The following is a 21575-nucleotide window of genomic DNA, read 5'->3' as shown; positions in this document are numbered from 1 at the left end:
TTATAAATTTAGTATAATTTAGTATAAATTGAGTATAACTTTAGTATAGGAGCCCCTAGTAAATACCTAGCTTAGGGTAGGGGTGTGGTCAGTTGTCCTCCTTTCTATGGATTTGTTATTTTGGAATGTTAGGGGTGCGGCTAGCAAGGCTACCCGTATCCATATTAATGATCTTATTAAGCAGTTTAATCCATCTTGTTTTGCTCTTTTGGAAACTAAGATTAGTGGTGAGAAAGCAGATGAGGTGGTTAAGAAGTTTAAGAACTGGCACTGTGTTAGATCGGAGGCAACTGGCCGGGCTGGGGGGATTTGGCTTTTTTGGAGGCCAGATCGGATCCATTTTGATATTCTTAGCATGGATAAGCAGTTCATTCATTGTAAAGTGAGTATTTCCGGCAATACTTCCTTTTTTATTACCCTTGTGTATGCTGACCCTATCTTGTCTAATCGAAAACGGCTCTGGGAGGTTCTCTATTCTATGAGTGTCAGCATTTCGGAGCCCTGGTTTGTGGCGGGTGACTTCAATGATATCGCCTTTATGAGTGATCAGAGAGGGGGATCCAATCATTATGTTAATCGCTGTCTGCATCACAAGAATAGTATGGATTTATGTGGGCTTTCCGATCTGGGGGCTTCTGGTCATAAATTCACTTGGAAGCGTAATAATACTTTTGTTCGATTGGACAAAGTCTACGCTAATGTTTTAGCTCTAACTTCCTTCCCCGAGTGCTCTGTGTTGAACCTCCCGTTCCGTCATTCGGATCATTGTCCTATTTTGTTTAGACTTTTGAGAGGTAAGCATCCTAGGGGTAAGAGACCGTTCCGGTATCAGTTAGCTTGGGAGTCCCATCCTAAGTTTAAAGAGTTCGTTCATGAGAGTTGGAGACCTCATTCGTATGTACTGCAAGCTGCTGAAGGGTTCAGGAATAAGGTGCAGGGGTGGAATAGGAATGTGTTTGGGCATATTATCAGAAGGAAGAACAAGTTATTAAAGAGGATGGAGGGCATTCAACGCAGGTTGGAGGGGAGGTTTGATCATAGCCTTGAGGGCCTCCTCAGAACCCTTCAGAAGGAGCTGGAGGCTGTGCTTAGGCAGGAGGAGTTCCTTTGGTTCCAGAAGTCTCGGAAGTCCTGGATTAGAGATGGGGATCGTAATACCAAATACTTCCATCTCTCTACCCTGATCAGAAGGCAGAGAAATAGAATTGAGGCCATTAAGGATTCTAATGGTGATTGGGTTTATGAAGATGAGGTTATTCGGAACTTAGCCCTGGATTTCTACAGAGAGCTGTTCAAAGAGGAACCTGTTCTTTTGGAGAGGGCTCACTCTATTGCTACATTTCCTTTAATCAGTGAGGATTGTAGTCAGGAGGCCTTTCAACCTATTTCCCGAAAAGAGATTGACCAAGCTATCTTCAGCATTGGGGCTTCTAAAGCTCCTGGGATTGATGGTCTTCCGGCGGGCTTTTACCATAAGCATTGGGATGTAGTGAAGGAAGGCATCTATAATTTTGTCTTGGGGGTGTTCAGTGGTTCGAAGGATATTGAGCTGGTTAATAGAACCCTCCTGGTTCTGATTCCTAAGATTGATAAGCCTTCTTCCTTTTTGCATATGAGACCTATCAGTCTTTGTAATGTTCTTTACAAAACTGTTACAAAGATTGTGGCTAATAGAATCCGTGGCATTCTTCCTGCGATCATTTGTCAGAATCAGGGTAGCTTTGTGCCTGGTAGACAAATGATGGATAATGTGGTGATCGCCCAAGAGATGGTCCACACGATGAAGATTAGGAAGGGGAGGAAAGGCATTGTGGCTCTGAAGCTGGATTTAGAGAAGGCCTATGATCGAATTAATTGGGATTTCTTGATGGAGAGCCTTGAGAGAGCTAGAATCCCGGACAGCTGGAGAAGTTTAATTAAGGTATGTATTTCTTCTCCTGTGTTTCAAGTTATGGTCAATGGGGATATGTCGGAGGAATTTTCCCCGGGCAGAGGAATCCGTCAGGGGGATCCTATGAGCCCTTTCCTTTTTGTTATTGCTATGGAGAGGCTCTCTCACCTGATTCAGGATGCGATTGATAATGGGAGTTTCCACCCTGTGGCGATCAACAGCTTCTGTCCCCAGGTGACTCACTTATTCTTTGCAGATGATGTCCTTATCTTTCTTGAGGGTAATGAGGAGCAGTTGAGAGTCATTATGGATATTCTGGATTGTTTTTGTTCGGCCTCTGGGCAGAAGCTTAATATCCAGAAATCTAGGATGATGTGCTCTAAGAATATGAATCAGAGAGTCTGTAAGAGATTAAGTGATCTCTCAAGTATTCCTCTTACTGATTCTCTTGGGAAGTATCTGGGCGTTCCCCTCCATAGTGAGCGTGTGTCTAAAGGCTCCTTCAAAGAGACTTTGGATAAAGCTAATTCGAAGTGTGCCACTTGGAAAGCCAAGACTCTGTCTCTCGCTGGCCGCCTCACGTTAATTCAATCTGTTAATTGTGCTGCTCCCAATCACATCATGCAGGCTTGTAAGCTTCCGGATCCTGTGCTTAATGATCTTGACAAGATTAACCGTAGGTTCCTGTGGGGGGAAGCTGCGGAGGGCAGGAAGATCCATCTTGTGCCTTGGAGTGAGGTTTGCCAGCCTAAAGATTCTGGGGGTCTGGGTATTAGGAAAGCAAAGGACAATAATAAAGTTTTATTAATGAAACTCCTTTGGCGTATGTGGCAAAACCCCTCCTCTCTTTGGGTTCGCCTCCTTTGTGGTAAGTATCGGAAAGACAAAATCTTCGGGGGCCCGAAAGAGAGAGTTGCTAATTGTTCCTTCCTCTGGAAAGGACTTAGTGCTGTGTTTGATGAGTTCTGCTCGGGAGTTGGCCTGGAGGTGGGGAATGGTAAGTCCATTAGTTTCTGGTTTGATAACTGGATTGGGGATAAACCGTTAATTGAGGTGTGTTCTTCCCCCCCCCCCCCCCCCCCCCCCCGCCTAGTGATATACGCAACTGGAGGATTGCCGATGTGGTTGACTCGGAAGGGGATTGGATCTGGTCAAAGTTTGATACTTTCTTTAGCCTTGAGACTCTCCTTAGAATGCGGGGAGTGAAGGTGAGTAATCAAGAGGAAGACTTGGATAGGCACTGTTGGGCGCTGACTAACAATGGAGTTTATTCTTGCAAATCGGCCTTTGAAGCTTTCTCTCTCTTTAGATCTGATCCTCCCTCGGATGTGTGGAAGTCGATTTGGACCCTTAAAGTTCCTTTCCGTATTAGGAGTTTCCTGTGGCTGGGTGTTAAGGACAGGCTTCTTACTAATTCGGATAGGCACAGAAGGCACTTGACTGATTCTGGAGCTTGCAGTAGATGCAGAGGTCATGTTGAGACTTTGTGCCATGCTCTTAGAGATTGCTCTAATAGTAAAGAGGTTTGGAGGAAAATTCTCCCACACCATATTTTCTCTTCCTTCATGGCACATTCTGAGGTCGACTGGTTCTCTGATGGTGTTAGAGGAAAGTTGCTTCCATACATGGAGCATGGTGACATTTTCTTTGCTATTATCTGTCACCAAGTTTGGAAATGGAGAAACGAGGAGATTTTTGGAGATAAAACTGTTTTTATGACAAACTTAGCTGATTTCTTCTCGAAAAAACTTTTCTCTATTATCGATAGTTTCAAAGGAGAGTCCCTTGCCAGAGCCTCTCAGTGTTGTGATGTCCATCTCGTGGGATGGAGCAGGCCAAGAGAGGGGGTTGTGAAGCTGAATACTGATGGTTCCTGCCTCAGTAACGGTAAGATTGCGGCTGGAGGTGTGCTTAGAGATGTAGGGGGCGTCTGGCTTTCTGGGTTCTCCCAGAATTTAGGGTTGGGTTCTTCCTTTTCTGCGGAGCTCTGGGCTATTCTTACTGGAATCAATCTTGCTAAAAGGCTGGGTGTTAAGAGGCTCTCTGTGGAGTCTGATAATTTGGAAGCAATCAAAATGATTTCTGAGAATCATTCTATGGGTCTTAACAGTCGCAACCTCATCAAAGCTATTATAAGGCTTTGCTCCTCCTTTGAGTTCGTAGAGTTCAGACACATTTTTAGAGAGCAGAATCGTGTTGCTGATCGCTTAGCGGCGGCGGGCCATGAAGGGACGTTAGGCGTTACTACCCTTCCTGTTTCCCCTAGTTTCATCTCTCATCTTCTCTTAGAAGATAGGATTCGGGTTAGCTTCCCTAGGCTAATTCCTGGGTAGTTTGTTGTTATTCGTTTTTCTTTTCCTTTTCTACCAAAAAAAAAAAAAAAATTATTATAATTTTATTAATTTAGTGTAATTTATTATTATCAATCGTATTAATTTAATAGTATTTTAGCAAAATTTAGTATAAATTTAGTATAATTTAGTATAAATTGAGTATAACTTTAGTATAATTTATTATAATGTTATTAATTTAGTGTAATTTATTATTATCAATTGTATTAATTTAGTAGTATTTTAGCATAATTTTATAAATTTAGTATAATTTACATTATTTACAATTTTATTAATTTAGTATAATTTTTTTTGTAGACGGAGCGACCTACTAGGGGTGGAAAATCCATCCCGTCATCTGCTCGTCATCTAGATATGGACGACGAGGATGATACACCACGTCATACGGGATTACGTGGTATTGATGGATCTACTCGTAGGCTGAGAGGGGCTGCGGCGGAGCAGGTGAGGAGGGGCCGATTTTGGATCAGCCCGATATTCATGGATCAGAGGGGGCGACTGATTTTGATGACAGACAGCCTGATAGCGATTCTTTTCAGGACTACCTTGATGTGGCAGTCCGGGCAGTGCGACAGTCTGCAGTTGAACATGATCGCGAGGTTGAGGAGAGCGATGAGCAGCCGATCCCGGGGAGACAGCCGACCCAGCGCGTAGGAGGTCGTTTTGCGAGTACAGGTATTTTTTATAATTTTAGAATTAATTTAAGTATATTAGTATATTTTAGTATATTAGTATATTTTAGTATATTTATAATTTAGTATAATTTTAGTATAATTTTAGTATTTTTTAGTATAATTTAGTATAATTTTAGTATAATTTAGGTATATTTTATTATAATTTATAATTTTAGTATAATTTTAGTATAATTTAGTATAATTTAGGTATATTTTAGTATAATTTTAGTATAATTTAGTATAATTTTAGTATAATTTAGGTATATTTTATTATAATTTATAATTTTAGTATAATTTTAGTATAATTTAGTATATTTTAGTATAATTTTAGTATAATTTTAGTATATTTTAGTATAATTTAGTATAATTTTAGTATATTTTTAGTATAATTTAGTATATTTTAGTATAATTTTAGTATAATTTAGGTATATTTTAGTATACTTTTAGTATTTTTTTTAATATAATTTAGTATTTTTTAGGATATTTTAATATAATTTTATAAGTTTTAGGGATAAGCAAACGTCCCAAAGCTAGTGAGGACGAGAGCTGGGTAGTTACTGCACCGGTTGATGGTGGTCCCGTTGATGGTTCCATGATTCCTAGTTTTCTAGGACATGTTGCCTCACGGATGTTGGGAGGAGAGATTCGGTCGTTTCTGACATGCTACAACAGATCAACAGCATGCCGAGATTTGTGTCAGTGGTTTTTTGGTGCGTCACCCGAGGTAAGCATAATATAGTGTAATTTCATTTATTGAAATGTGTATTTTTAACTATAAACATAAAAAACATTCAGTAATTGTATAAATTGTATATGTGTCATTTTACAGCTGAGGGAGATGATCGAGAGGACTGGTTTGTCTCACCTTCCACATGCCATATTTAAGAACCTCGACACTCCGCTATTGACTGCGTTCGTGGAGCGGTGGTAGCCCGATACGAACTCCTTCCACATGCCGTTCGGGGAGATGACTATCCAGCTGCATGATGTGTGGCAGATTCTTCGAATCCCGATCGACGGTCCGATGGTGTCCGAGTCTCCCCCTACTGACGGGCTTCATGCCATGTGCATGATGATGTTTGGGGTGAGTCAGGCTGAGCTTCTGTTGCCGACCCGACATTTATGGGGTGGTGGAGGTGTATTTTTTGGGGCTGTACAGGGGCTTCTGACCGATGGTAGGGATGACGCTACTCGGGCCACAGCGTGGATGTGGCTTATGCTTGGATCCACTCTGTTTGTTGACAAGAGTGGAAATAGGATTAGGCCGACCCATCTTACTGAGGTTTACAGCGGTGTCAGCGGGGCAGCTGGACTATCATGGGGGTCTGCTACACTAGCCATGTTGTACCGGCAGCTGGGGATAGCGAGCAGAGGAGACTGTTCAGGTATATGCGGATGTTTGACCCTACTGCAGGCATGGATATACGAGTATTTTCCGGTGTTCCGGCCGCATAGAGGAGCTCACTTGATCCCAGCTGACCATGCCCGTGCACTGAGATGGGAGGTCGGGGTACCAGGCAAGACGACCGCCCGACTAGATACCTTTCGCGGGCAGCTGGACCGTATGACGACGGCATAGGTATTTTATAAAATTTTAGAATTAATTTAAGTATTATTTATAATATATTATTATTTTTTTATTGAGTATTACTTTTTTCCAGGTGACGTGGTTGCCTTATGGTCCTGTCCCCGATGATGATCGGCTTCGAGTGTCCTACGCTGGTTGGATACGGTGTAGAGACATCGTCGAGCCGTATATGCCCGATCGAGCGCTACGACAGGTCGGATATACTCAGCCTATCCCAGCTGAGCGTATTAGACCTGATAAAGCAGTACGACCATGGAGATCTATAGCATATAAGCTCACGCATTCCTTAGTCACAGTTGAGGATACATGGCGTAGATTTCCATTGGCTCGGGGCATTGATCGGAGGAGATGCTGACCCATTGGATACGATCCAACTGCCTGTGAGCCTGCTTATATGGACTGGTATAGGCGACATTCGCATCCCCATCTCCTTCATGTACCACAGACTGGACCGGTACAGCATGCTCGCGCCAACATCGAATTTGTAAGTTTATTATTATTTAAGATTATTATTTAGTATTAGTCTATATGTGTTTAATTGTTAATATTTATTTATTAATTTTTTTTTGCAGTGGGTTAGCTGGTTGTGGAGTGTCACCCAACTATCGGCTACCCACCGATCTGACGAGGATGTTCCACGCATTAAAAGGGAGATGGATGAGTTTATGGATGCGTGGCGTCGGGCGAGCTGAATTTTTGTTGTAAAAATTCATACATTTTAACACTTTTTGTTGTATATATTGTTGAAACACCTTTCCACATAATTTTGATTTGACAAAATTGTTTAAGTATAATATTCTAAACACACTAAGTTTAAATGCTTTGATTTATTCTACTAATGTGTTTGTTCAATGTTGAGTTAAATTGTTTATAAAACACAAGGATTAAAAGGCCCAAGCCCAATACGGAAGTCAAAGCCCAAGTCAAACAGTTTAAAGCAACTCGGCCCGCGTATGTCAAAACGTTGTCGTTATGGACAAAACGCAACTCAGCAGAAGAAGGATCTAGAAGACCTTCAGGGAACAACTTCGGAACGAAGCTGCTGAGTTGATTCGACAAAGCGTACAAGACAGCAGCTGGCTAAGGAAAACTTCCAGACAAAGTGTTTCCACTTTGGGTAAAGTTCAGACGACACAGTATGCTGTCTAGTTGACATTACCATAAATGGAGAGACACTCTGCCGAGCTGACCAAAAGCTGACCGAGGACAGAAGATACTCAAATCTGATTGGCCGAGAGCTCTAAGCAAGTCAGGATGACAACGACAGGAAGCCGTTTCCCTCCAACGGTTATTTCGAAATTCGAAATGACCGATGCCTCAAGACGTCTCTATAAATAGTGCCATCAGTTGCTTCATTCCATAGAGAACTTGATCAAGCCATTACGCTGACCAAATTTCTACGCAAAGTTCTCCAAGCAAAAGCAAAGCAATCTTACACTATATTTCATATCTTTTGTGTAAAAGTCTAGAGTGATTATTCAATCATCTAAGGTGTCTTAGCAATCATTGTTTAGGACAAACACTTATCATTTCTAGAGATTAGAAAGGAGAGGCTGAGTACTCGGTTATAGTACTTAGCGAAAGATTAGGATTGAGTAGAGGTATAGAGGAAGGTACTCTTGTTATACTCAGTTGCTAAGATTGTAAAAGGTTTGATGCTCTACCGTTAAAGAGCTCAGTAGAGAATTCGAAATCTCGGAACGTGTTCCGGGGACAGGACGTAGGCTTGGAGGCTAAACCTGGATAAATCTGCTGAGTAACATATTTCTAACCTTTAACTCCTTTATATATTTATTGCTTGCTTAAACAAAAACTGACCAAGTAAAGAGGTCAAGCTGAGTTGTGCGCGTTGAATATCCGAGCTCAGGAATAGACTCTAAGTGTTATCTCCTGACTCATGTAAAGAAACTGACCTAGTCACTAGTTGACTAAGCCAGTATCTTGCTATTCACTCAGCGCCGCTGTCCAAACCTTTTTCTCACGAAAAAGAAGTCTGCCCTAAGCTTAAAATTTTTAAATAGTTCCTAACCCCCCCCCCCCCTTGGAACTATACTTGTAACGTTATAAGGGACCAACAAGTGGTATCAGAGCTTAAAAGCTCACTGTAAAAGGTTTAACCACCTTGAGCTGATCCCCACTATGGGCGAAAACAGCACTCGGTTTCTCCCAGGAAACCAAACAACTCAGATCTTACCTGAGGGGCTGTCCATTACTCGGTCTCCCCTATTCTTCGGGTCTAACTATACCTTCTGGAAGAATAGGATGAAAAATTTCATTCAGGCTACAAACATGAGTGCCTGGCTATCCATAGTCCAAGGCCCATTTGTACCTGTCGAAGTTGTGGCTGGCCAAACAGTTGTTAAAGCTGAGGCCAAATGGACAGAGGATGATCTCAAGAAGCTACAAAATCATGCTTCGGCTATAAATATGCTTCATTGTGCGCTCGATGCTGCAGAATATAATAAAATCTCAGGTTGTGAGTCGGCGCAAGAGATCTGGAAGAAGTTGGAGGTCACCTACGAGGGAACCAATAAAGTAAAGGAGTCCAAGGTGAACCAGCAGATGAGACTGTACGAGCTGTTCGAAATGAACAATGATGAGGATATATCTGACATGAATGCAAGGTTTACCAACATCATCAATGAGCTCAAGAGACTTGGGAAGATCTTCACTGAGGAAGAACAAGTCAAAAAGATACTCAGGAGTCTTCCTAAAGACTGGCAAGCAAAGAAGACCGCTGTTGAGGAAGCTCAGGACTTAACCACCTACAAATATGACGAACTCATCGGCTCGTTGCTGACCCATGAGATATCAATGAAAAACTTCGAGGTGAAGGAAAAGTCTGAAGACAAGAAGCATAAATCTCTTGTCATGAAAGCTGACTCCACTGATGGGAGCTCAACAGATGATGAGGAGATGGCTATGTTCACAAGGAAGATGAAAAGGCTGTTCAGAAAGAATGAAAAATATTCTAAGAAGCCTTACAGAAAGTTTGATAAGTATAAAGCTGAGTCTAGCGACAGCAAATACAAGAAAGACAACTCAAAGCCCATCACATGCTTTGAATGTCATCAAACTGGCCATATCAAGTCAAGCTGCCCCACGTTGAGGAAGGATAAGAAGAACGGAAAAAAGGCAATGGTGGCTACATGGAGCGACAGTGATGAGTCTTCATCAACAGAAGCTGAGGCCACCGAGTCAGAAAAGATTTGCTTCATGGCTGACGAACTTGCTGAGCCGTGCGTCTCTGAGCATACTGACCCCTCCATTGCATCTGATGATGAGGAGCAATCAAATGAGGTAATATCACTTTCCCAGCTCAGAAACGAAATGGGTAATGCCCTGAGTGATCTCTATACACTTGTCAAAAAGTGTAATAAGAAAATTAGAGCACTCAGCAGGCGCTGTGACGAGGTTGAAGAGGTCAAGCTGAGTGACCTCAGATACCTTCTTCAGGACAACTAAACTTTGCATGATAACATGAAGATCATACATGAGTCTGTCTCTGAAGTCCAATCAGTTTCAAAGAAACTGAGAAAGGACGTCACAACTATCCAGAACCAATTAAAGGTTCCAAATAAAAGAAACAATCCTCTGAGAACTCAGTACCAAGGTACTCAGCAGAGATGGAATCCCCAGCGGAATGTCCAGTGTGACTTCTGTGGGAAGAAAGGTCACACCATAAAGGTGTGCTGGCATGCTCAGCACTGGGGTGCTGACCAGTCAGTGAGACAACCTAAACAGAAGGTCAGTTGTGACTTCTGTGGAAAGAATGGCCATACTGTCCATGTATGCCGCCATAAAATAAAATATGATGCTTTACCTGTTGAACCTAACAAGCAAGGACCCAAAAAGAATTGGGTACCTAAAAGTAACTAGTTACAATGCAGGTAAGCCTGAGGTGTGCTGAGAAGTCAAAGATGTGGTATATTGACAGCGCATGCTCGAGGCACATGACTGGTGATGAAACTCAGTTCATCACATTTGAGCGTAAACGAGGAGGAAGCGTAAGTTTTGGAGACAACAAAAAGGGTAAGATAGTAGGGTCAGGAACCATCGGAGGTAATCCTACTATTGAGTCAGTCTCCCTAGTCAGCGGACTCAAATATAACTTACTCAGCGTAGCTCAGCTATGTGATAATGGGAGAAAAGTTATATTTGATGCTACTGGATGTAAAATATACGAGGGTAAATCAAATGAGTTAATTTTAACTGCCCCTCGCATAGATAATGTCTTTATGCTAGACTTAGAGAAAAAGTTTTCAAAAACTGTATGCTTAGTATCAAAGGAAGAAAATTCCTGGCTATGGCACATGAGACTTGGTCATGTAAGCATGGACCTCCTGGCCAAATTAGCAAGAAAGCAATTGGTTGAGGGACTGCCTGAACTTAAATTTGAAAAAGATCAATTATGCCACGCTTGCCAAGCTGGAAAACAAACCAAACAATCTTTTCACAGCAAAAACGTTGTCTCAACTAAGCGTCCGTTAGAGTTACTACACTTGGATCTCTTCGGTCCAGTCCAGCCGCTGAGTCTGGGTGGAAGAATATTTTCCTTGGTCATTGTAGATGACTTCTCTCGGTACACTTGGGTCATCTTGCTGAGTAGCAAGGATGAGACCTTTGAGACATTTTCAAATTTGGTTAGAAAAATTGAAAATGATAAAGACCTAAAATTGGCTCACATCCGAAGTGATAATGGTGCAGAATTCAAAAACCAAAAGTTTGTTGAATTCTGTGAAGCCAGCGGCATTGACCACAATTTCTCTGCTCCTAGAACACCTCAACAAAATGCGGTTGTTGAAAGGAAGAACAGAACTCTGGTTGAAATAGCCAGGACAATGCTGGATGAGCATAGGCTTCCAAAGTATTTTTGGGGAGAGGCTGTTAACACATCGTGTTATATTCTTAATAGGGCTCTAGTTAGACCTATATTAAAGAAAACCCCCTATGAACTTTGGAAAGGACGAAAGCCTAACATTGGATACTTTCGTGCCTTTGGCTGTAAATGTTTAGTTTGAATACCAAAGATAGCTTAGCAAAGTTTGACTCAAAAGCTGATGAGGCTATCTTTTTAGGCTACTCAACAAACAGCAAAGCATACAGAGTTTTCAATAAACGAACTCAAGTTTTAGAAGAGTCAGTACATGTTGAGTTCGACGAGACTAACCCTGCAGGTAGATACTAGCCACTGACCGAGGATGATCCACACTCAGCAACCATTGACCAAGAACCAGCTGCTGAGTCATTCACTAAAAGGCTGACCAAGAGTAAGAGTGAACCTAAGATTGATTTCACTGACCAGTCTACTTCTACAGAGATTGTTGAAACACAGACAGCACAAGACATCAATCTACCTAAAGAGATAAGGATTCCAAGAGGGCACTCAGAGAGTGCAATCCTTGATTCTGCTGGGAATACCCTGATGACGAGGAATCAACTCAGGAGGTACCTCAGCAATGTAGCCTTCGTCTCAGTTCAGGAACCTAAGAACTTCGCTGATGCTGAGGAAGATGAATTCTGGATGAGCGCAATGCAAGAGGAACTCGACCAATTCAGAAGAAACGATGTATGGGAGCTAGTGCCACATCCAAGGAGTCAGAAGACCATTGGAACAAGATGGGTCTTCCGCAACAAACTGGATGAGCAAGGAAATGTAGTCAGGAACAAAGCAAGGCTTGTAGCTCAGGGCTACAGTCAGCAAGAAGGTATTGACTACGGTGAGACCTTTGCCCCACTGGCAAGGCTAGAAGCTATTAGGATCTTATGTGCATATGCATCTTACATGAACTTTAAACTGTTTCAAATGGATGTTAAAAGTGCATTTCTTAATGGAGTTATAAACGAGGAAGTTTATGTTAATCAACCTCCTGGGTTTGAGGATCCTAAATTCCCAAACCATGTTTATAAGCTAAAAAAGGCTCTGTACGGCCTCAAGCAAGCACCACGTGCTTGGTATGAGAGGCTGATCAGTTTCTTACTGACTAGAAACTATGTCAGGGGCAAAGCTGATACAACCTTATTCATTAAGAGAAAGGGTAAAGATACCCTGCTGGCTCAAATTTATGTTGATGATATAATATTTGGTGCAACTAACGAATCAATGTGCAAGGAATTTAGCAAACAAATGCAGACTGAGTTTGAAATGTCGATGATGGGAGAACTCAACTTCTTCCTCGGACTTCAAATAAAACAAGGAAAGAATGGCATCTTCACCAGTCAAGCTAAATATGCCAAGGAGATATTAAAGAAATATGACTTGGAAAATTACAAGCCAATATCCACTCCTATGGGCACTGACACTGTCCTCTGCGCTGACGAGAATGGTAAGTCAGTAGACAGCAAATTGTATCGAGGTATGATAGGCTCTCTACTTTACTTAACAGCCAGTAGACCGGACATTCAGTTCTCAGTATGCTACTGTGCTAGATATCAATCTAACCCTAAGGAATCTCATTACAAAGCTGTAAAAAGAATCCTTAGATACTTGCAAAGCTCAGTGAACGCAGGTTTATGGTATCCCAACACTCATGGTTTTACACTCGTTGGATACACTGACGCTGACTATGGTCGAGACAAGCTAGAATGGAAAAGCACCTCTGGAGGATGTCATTTCTTAGGAAGCTGTATCTTGGTTCAGCAAGAAGCAGGCGTCAGTAGCCTTGTCTACCACTGAAGCTGAGTACATTGCTGCTGGTCATTGTGTTGCTCAAGTCCTATGGATTAAGCAACAGCTTGAAGACTATGGTGTTCAAACAAAGACAATTGAGGTCAAATGCGACAACAAAAGTGCAATTGATCTATCAAAGAACCCAATTCAACACAGCAGAATGAAGCATGTCAGCATAAGGCATCACTTCATTAGAGACCATGTACTCAAAGGTGAGATAAAGCTGACCTACTTCCCAACGGATGAGCAACTTGCGGATATCTTCACAAATCCACTGGCTCGTGAACAGTTCAGCATACTGAGAGAAGCCATTAGTATGTTTAATCCTCTTCAGTAAATTCCTGTTCTAAAATGTAAATTTATGCTGAGTGAATTACTATGCTGAATGATTTATGCAAATGCATGCTGAGTGATTGTTATGCTGAGTACTTAACACAAAATACACATCAATACTGAGTCAATATGCACACTGAGTAGTTATCTTAAACTGAGAAATCATCCTTTCATATACTACTGACCACTCAGAATCCAAAACGCTTAGTATTCTAAACGTTGAGTGTTAGATCCGTTGCATTAAATGCAAAAGCACGCGTATAGCCACCTAGGATGACGTATGCGCCGAATGTGTCATAAAAGCCAGGATCTTTGTCGGTTGACAATCCCAAGGCAAAACTGACACATGGATTCGATAAGATCCACTCTTCACCGCTATAAATAATGGGTAAATCCCCATTCTTTATTTTCTTTACACCTACCGAATTCTAAGGCAAAGCTTTCTCTCTAAAAACTCTCAAAGCTTCCCAAACTTGTTCTGAAACTATGACTAAAGTTTCCGTCAACATCTCCGGTGCCGGTCACACTAAGACCAGCTCCGATGAACCCTCCAGGCAAACTTCTGTGCCTGAAACTACCAAGGTCACTACGCCGAGTAAAGGAAAAACTGGGCAAGCTACCTCCTCCAAAGGAAAATCGAACAAAATCAGAACCTATACCAAGGTTTTTGATAATATTAGCGAATGGAAAGTGGACTTCTCTCGATGGGTCTCTGAGTCCTTCGTGACTTCCGAGCAACCCTTCTGCGAATGGATATCATAAAATGGATGGACCGAGCTGTTCTCTATTAGGGATCACACCTATCCTGACCTAGTAAGGGAATTCTACAAGAACCTCCAAGTCGCTAATGATAACCAGGACTATCTGGCAACAGTAGTAAGGGGGAAAACGATTTTCATCAATCCCACCTATTTGGCGAATTTGCTGAAGTTGAAAAATGAAGGAGCAAAGTTGAGAAGATCTGGAGATCATGACGGTACTGGGTACGAAGTGACCTTCTGTAAACCTAAAGGCCACTCAGGAGAAGTCTCCAGTTCCTCTATGGGTCAGCACCAAAAGATGGCTCACTATCTGTTGACCTACTTCATTTATCCTAAGATCAACTGCACCACCTTAGCAACAAACTTTGAGCAATGCTTCATATGGCATATGCTGACATACAAACCGATCAACATACTAGTATTCCTGATTGCTGGGTTCCTACGAAGCACTGGAACTCTCAGGCTGGGCTCGCTCATCACCAGGATCCTCATTGATCATCAAATAGACCTAACTGATGAAGTTAAAGCTAGAGGATCTGAAATCACAGCTGCTTCGCTGAGGGGCGTTAAAGTTCAATCAGCCCCTAAAGAAAGCAAAATCCGCTGCTGCTGGTGAAAAACAAGCTGAGGGAACAGCTCCCAAGCAAAGAAGAAGGACAAAGGCTCCAGCTGCCCACAAGAGAAAAGCTGTTGAGACTCTTTCAAAGAAGGCTGAGCCTAAGGCAAAGAAGCCTAAGTCAGTTGCTGAACCAGGTCAGGAGAGACCTAAGTCAGCTGAGAAAAGGAGCAGGCAAGATGAGCCTGAAACTGAGGAAAGAACAGATGCTGTTGTGCAGCCTAAAAAGAAGCAGAAGTCTTCTACACTGACTTCCATTGATGATATCCCTACTGACATTGTTGTGCCTGGTGATTCTCACTACACACAGTGTCTAGGAACTGTAGCTGAGCATCAAGAAGATGAGGTGCATCTGGACGATCAGTTCATTGCACAAGTTGAGGAAGAATTGGATGGGGAGGATGAAGAAGATGAGGAACAGGGAGAAGAAAACAGTGATGAAGCTGACTCCGAGGAGACAGCTAGTGAGATTGAAGCTGAGCAAGCCAATACTGAGTTGGCTGCTGGAGAAGAACAAGAACATGACCAACACAATGTTGATCAAGTACAAAAACAAGCTGACCAGCTTAATGCTGATCAAGAAGCTGATCAAGAAGAAACTTCTCCATCTCACTCAGGAGAGTCTATTCAAGCTGAACCTCCTCCTCGCAGAAGAAGATTGGTTAAGGCAAGTCAGAAGACAGTCAGTGACATTCCTGTTCAACAACCAACCCTTCCTGACTTTGTTATTCAGAAGCCAACCAAGGACCCTTCTGCACTTAAGCTGAAATTTTTCAGAAAGCAACCATCCTCTACTCCACCGGCCTCTCTAGAAAAGCAAGCCTCTGTTTCTTCACTAAAGGAACATGCCGACTTGAATGCTTCCGCAAATTCTACGAGTCAAGTGGAATCCATTCCCGTTGATGCTGTCAATCCAAGCATTGTGCTGACTCAGAACATTCCTATCTCAGTTAGCACCGACAGCATCCGGATTACTTCCTCTCCACTCAACATCTCTGCCGATCAAACTCTTTCCCAATCTAACCAAGTGTAGATTGAAAACACAACTCCAGTCACTGACCAGATCATCCCACTCAATCCTCTTCTAACCGGTCATACTGATGTCACTGGACAACTTAATGAAGGCTCTCAAAGCTACATAAATGTCACTGAGTCTGGTAAACGAATCATCGACTCAGTGCAGACATTGATCAAAGACCTTCAACAAACTACTCCTCCTGCTGCTGGGTCGTCTACTATTGAGACTACTCAGCTCTCCCTAGTAACTCAGCTTCTCAATGAAGTTAAGGGATTCAAGGACTTGCTGAGTCTCATCATTACCTTTCAAGCACAGCAAGCTAAGCAGGATTCCATCGCAAAGCTGGCTGAGATCCAGCTGACAACAGTTCAACATCTCAACGCTCTTCAAGAATAAGTTCAGACTTTGTCAGCTGCGAACACACGCTATGCTACTTCTGATGAAGTTAAAATGCTCTTTGCTCAGCTTCACACCGAGCAAATCAAAACCAACAAGCAAATGGTCTCCTATTCTCAGTGCTCAGTGGAGCAAATTGGTGAGGCCGTTCGATTGCTGAATCTGAACAAGCAAGAGATGGATACTGACACTATGAAGCAAAATGAAATGTTGTCTATCACCAGACAAACTTTCAACCACATACGTCACAGCAGTATTCAGCATCAATACTATGACACCTCCTTACTCAAGACATTCCATCAAGTCGTTGCTGGTCTGACTGATGCACTTACTTGGGTAGGTAAATCTCAAGCTTTCATAGTCAGCATGATCAGCGCTGCTGAGCTTAATATACCCTTCGAGGTCTCAGATAATGGAGTGGCTATCTTTGATGGTGTCAATGAAAGCGCTGATAGACTTAAAGCGCTGTCCACAGAACTGACCAGAGCCGTCTTAACCGATGCCTTTAGGATTCCTCCTCCCGATGCTGACAAAACAGGGGAGAAAGAACAAGCGAGAACACAGCATGAGTCTAGTCAGTCCAAACAGAAAAGAAAGAAATAGATATAGGCTAGCTCAGTATAGGCTAAGTATGTAGTCTCTATGCCTATCTTGAACTTTTGTTTGTAAACGCTGACTACCTATATTAAATATCAATACTTGCATCTTCTGTTCAAACCCTGAGTTATGAATTGTTTTTGTACGATGCTGTGTATTAAGTCATTATGTATCTTCAATTGAATCAGCTATGTTTAATGCTTATAAAATTTATTGATTGAACCCAATGCTGATAACATGTTTGACATTGACTTGTAACATTGTCTTATAAAACTCATTGAACAACAAATTACTCAGCGCCCTCTGAATGTTAAAACCTTCCGCTTAACACTGAGTAAAATAGAATATGTTCCATGAGCTGACCTATATCTGAATACTGACCTTAGACTTACTCGATTAAACCTTCAATTGTTTAGAGTAAAACTAAGTCAGTAGCTCAACCCTTACGGGGGAGTTTGCTAAGTTATATTAGGTCAACTATCATGGGGGAGCTCAACACTGAGTTCTTCGCTGAATAGTTTTGCCAACATCAAAATGGGGGAGTTTGTTGAAACACCTTTCCACATAATTTTGATTTGACAAAATTGTTTAAGTATAATATTCTAAACACACTAAGTTTAAATGCTTTGATTTATTCTACTAATGTGTTTGTTCAATGTTGAGTTAAATTGTTTATAAGACACAAGGATTAAAAGGCCCAAGCCCAATACGGAAGTCAAAGCCCAAGTCAAACAGTTTAAAGCAACTCGGCCCGCGTATGTTAAAACGTTGTCGTTATGGACAAAACGCAACTCAGCGGAAGAAGGATCTAGAAGACCTTCAGGGAACAACTTCGGAACGAAGCTGCTGAGTTGATTCGACAAAGCGTACAAGACAGCAGCTGGCTAAGGAAAACTTCCAGACAAAGTGTTTCCACTTTGGGTAAAGTTCAGACGACACAGTATGCTGTCTAGTTGACATTACCATAAATGGAGAGACACTCTGCCGAGCTGACCAAAAGCTGACCGAGGACAGAAGATACTCAAATCTGATTGGCCGAGAGCTCTAAGCAAGTCAGGATGACAACGACAGGAAGCCATTTCCCTCCAACGGTTATTTCGAAATTCGAAATGACCGATGCCTCAAGACGTCTCTATAAATAGTGCCATCAGTTGCTTCATTCCATAGAGAACTTGATCAAGCCATTACGCTGACCAAATTTCTACGCAAAGTTCTCCAAGCAAAAGCAAAGCAATCTTACACTATATTTCATATCTTTTGTGTAAAAGTCTAGAGTGATTATTCAATCATCTAAGGTGTCTTAGGAATCATTGTTTAGGACAAACACTTATCATTTCTAGAGATTAGAAAGGAGAGGCTGAGTACTCGGTTATAGTACTCAGCGAGAGATTAGGATTGAGTAGAGGTATAGAGGAAGGTACTCTTGTTATACTCAGTTGCTAAGATTGTAAAAGGTTTGATGCTCTACCGTTAAAGAGCTCAGTAGAGAATTTGAAATCTCGGAACGTGTTCCGGGGACAGGACGTAGGCTTGGAGGCCGAACCTGGATAAATCTGCTAAGTAACATATTTCTAACCTTTAACTCCTTTATATATTTATTGCTTGATTAAACAAAAACTGACCAAGTAAAGAGGTCAAGCTGAGTTATGCGCGTTGAATACCCGAGCTCAGGAATAGACTCTAAGTGATATCTTCTGACTCAAGTAAAGAAACTGACCTAGTCACTAGTTGACTAAGCCAGTATCTTGCTATTCACTCAGCGCCGCTGTCCAAACCTTTTTCTCACGAAAAAGAAGTCTGCCCTAAGCTTAAAATTTTTAAATAGTTCCTAACCCCCCCCTTGGAACTATACTTGTAACGTTATAAGGGACCAACATATATTATATTTATTCTTTTACGTTTATAAATGTTTATATTTATTTATGTTTATTTTAATTTTTATGTTTTTAAATTTTATTTGTTACGTACAATTCTGTAGTTACGGGCTTAACGACCTATTTACGGGTTTCACGGCCTATTTACGGGTTTAACGGCTTATTTACGGGTTTAACGAACTATTTACGGGGGTTAAAAAGCTGTTTTTTTGCCAATCCGACACGCGGGCGTGTGGATATCACGCCTCACCGCGTGGTCGGACGTGATAGCCAACTGTCCGACCTTGCGGTGAGGCGTGGGGCTATCACGTCCGACCACGCGGTGAGGTGTGTGTATATCACGTCCGACCACGCGGTGAGGCGTGATATCCACACGCCCGCGTGTCGGATTGGCCAAAAAAATAGAATTTCCCTCCCCAAAACCCATGAAAGGGCATTTTCGTCCTTTCACGGGGTTGTGGGTGGGAATTTGGGGCTGTGTTTAACAACACCCTTCCTAATTTAATATGGTATCATAGCCCCTGGCTATCTCATCTTCTTTCTCTATGCAGCCTATCACATTACCCTTCTCTCTCGGTCCGCAACTGGCCGATTCCCTCAATCCCCAATCTACATCGATCACTTTTCATGTTTCTTCCAACACTACGCTTTCACAATATACTCTAGTTCCAAATTTTGCCTCCTCTTTTATCTCTCAATCTACTACACCTTCCATGGTAACTCTGTCTTAATCTTCTCAACTCATTCATAGTGTTATTGATTCATACCTCTTTCCCTCCTAGAATCAAAATTCCATTTGAGCCACATATATTCCCCATGATTATCTGTACTCGTCTTTCAACCCACCAACCACCGGGTCTGCCAGAATGTCTACTGTCGCCTTGAATGGTATAAGTGGACTTTACAAAATTTGGAAGTAATAAATCATTATAGTGGTTTGTTCCAAGTGAGTGTTATTTATGCTTATGTGGTAATGGAAAATAACAAACTTTGTTAGTTTCCATTATAGTTGCTCTAAGACTACATTTAATGGTTAGTTACTCAAAAGGTAGTTGGAAATGTCACGTCAACCTTTTAAACTAGCCCTCCATTCTAATTATAATCTCCTCTAATTGTTTTTTTAGGAAAATTATAAAATTCGGTCAAATGGTAGACTCATTTACATATTTAATCCATTTACTCAACCTATTACATATCTAGACTATGTTTGTGTGACTTTCCCAAAATACCCTCATCCTTTCACTTAGCGTATGCCGTTTTCATGAAGTTTGTGAGGAGAAATTTATCGATTTAACTTCGCGAAATGATGATTACACGAAGTTTGCGAGGTAATTCGATAAATTTCTCCCGCAGACTCCGCGTAATCATCGTTTCGTGAAGTCAGAGCGTCACATTTCTCCTCGCAGACGTCGCGAAATCATCGTTTCGCTAAGTAAAATCATTCTCTTCCTTACACATTTATTTTTGCATACTTAGTGAATCCTCATTTCGCGAAGCCAAATCTTCCTTTTTTTCTGACTAACACGATTAAATTTTTCTGAAGGTGGTTGAATACATAACATCCATTTCTGGAAGGCGGTGTACTAGGGTGCCATGAGAGACCTCCATCCCAAAAGGCCTAGGACTTCCACTTCAAGATTGGCCACATTTACTTTAAAATGATTCGTTAGGAGATATTGTGCCAATCTTGTTGTGTACCATGTGATACGTCCATCCCAAAAGGTCTGGACTTCCATTTATCATCCCAAAAGGTCTGGACTTCCAATACAGGAAGAAATTTCTGTCCAGATTCGTCACGTTCGCTTTAAAATGATTTCTTAGGAGTTTATTGTGGCAATCTTGTTGTAAATTTTGATAATGTTATGATTTTAGTGTTGTTATTGTGGCAATCTTATTGTAAATTTTGATAATGTTATGATTTTAATGTTGGAATCCCTTGATGTTTTGCCTTTTTGTTGTTATATACCACTTCGCAAATTTGGTTAAAAATATGTCCAGATTTCGTATATGCTAATTAAAATCATCAACTAAACCATCGTTAGCTTCGCAGACTTCGCGAAATCAACGATTTCGTGAAGTCAGATGGGAGGGAGACAGCCGCGCTGTAAAATTACAAACATATTTAGGGTATTTTGGAAAAGTCACACAAACATAGTCTAGATATGTAGTAGATTGAGTAAATGAGTTAAATATGTAAATGGGTCTCCCCTTTGACCCAGTTTTATAATTTTCCCTTTTTTTTTATGAAAATGCCTATATCCTTCCTTTAGATGAAAAAATTACAACAAGAAAACAATGAAGAAAACCTCGTATAACTACAGACTAAATTCAATACAAGATCCACGAATGAAAGAAAAAATGACTAAATAGCAATAAAAGCTATAAAAGGTACAACTAACACAAACGAACTATAAATTATATATACTTCTTATAAATCCAAATCCGCAGAAAAGCAACTGCAATCCAATGTTCATCATTTAGGCATGTTTGAACATTCGGATCTAAGTCACTTTCTTTTGTAACCACGTAAATCATTAGACACGAGTCTTAACGGTCAACTAACCTCTAAATTGTGGAATGGTTATTTCCTCAAATGAAAAAACAGGCGCAGCAAGTCAGAAGCTCCAAAGAAGAACATAAGTTATTTCTTCACACGGCTACCTTCTGATTCAAACGAGAAGTTTGAATGCTCCACCTATAAAAGCCAAGCTCAAGCTTCATTTTCATACTGATCATTTAAGCGAAAAAGAGATACATTGCAAAAGTGAAAAACAAGAGCAAAACACTTATACACAATCATTTTCAT

At 41.3% G+C, this 21575-nt stretch overlaps 1 long non-coding RNA gene across 1 annotated transcript; it reads left to right on the top strand.

Annotated features, from left to right (window-relative positions):
- The first annotated feature begins 4793 nt into the window (after positions 1–4793).
- Positions 4794–6072, top strand: LOC136218115 (uncharacterized). The gene is made up of 3 exons (XR_010683644.1): positions 4794–4917; positions 5426–5640; positions 5746–6072. It is a non-coding gene; the product is annotated as an uncharacterized lncRNA (long non-coding RNA).
- Positions 6073–21575: the final 15503 nt, after the last annotated feature.

Source organism: Euphorbia lathyris, chromosome 2, assembly GCF_963576675.1.
Source record: "Euphorbia lathyris chromosome 2, ddEupLath1.1, whole genome shotgun sequence".
Lineage (NCBI taxonomy): Eukaryota > Viridiplantae > Streptophyta > Magnoliopsida > Malpighiales > Euphorbiaceae > Euphorbia > Euphorbia lathyris.
Note: the sequence above shows the minus strand (reverse complement) of the source record. Positions and strands in the feature narration are given on the sequence as shown.